We start from the raw sequence: 506 nt of genomic DNA on the forward strand, positions 1-506 counted from the left end.
AGCTCAAATAGCCCTCCAGAGCATGCAGGGGCACCCCATGGTGTGAACCCCCGGGCAGGAGGTGCTGGTGAGTCTCTGTCCCGCATCCCACAAGCCAGGGGTGCAGCAGCTTCTGTGAGCGGGAAGTCCCCGCGACAGGACTGCAGCCGGTTCGGGCTGGGCGAGGGGACGCTCTGCGGGCAGCGATACATCCGTAGCGGGTGTGCCACCGCAGGTGGGCCAGACCCGAGTTCCCCGGCACCGGCGTGGAGACCGGGACGGGAGGGAGCCCGGAGCCTCGGGGGCATGGCACGGCAGCTCGGCTCCGCACACAGGCCTGGGTCGGGCCGGGCCGGGCCGGGCACGACACCGGGACCCCCCTCTCCGGCGGGGCGGGGCCGGGCCGACGGCGGCGGGGCGGGGCGGTGGGAAGCAGCGGGGCTGCGGCGCTGCCAGGAGCGCTGGCGGGAACGGAGCCGAGCCGAACCGGACCGGACCGGACCGGGAGGCAACAGAGTGAGGCCAGG

This window comes from Chiroxiphia lanceolata, chromosome 18, assembly GCF_009829145.1.
Source record: "Chiroxiphia lanceolata isolate bChiLan1 chromosome 18, bChiLan1.pri, whole genome shotgun sequence".
Taxonomy (NCBI): Eukaryota; Metazoa; Chordata; class Aves; order Passeriformes; family Pipridae; genus Chiroxiphia; species Chiroxiphia lanceolata.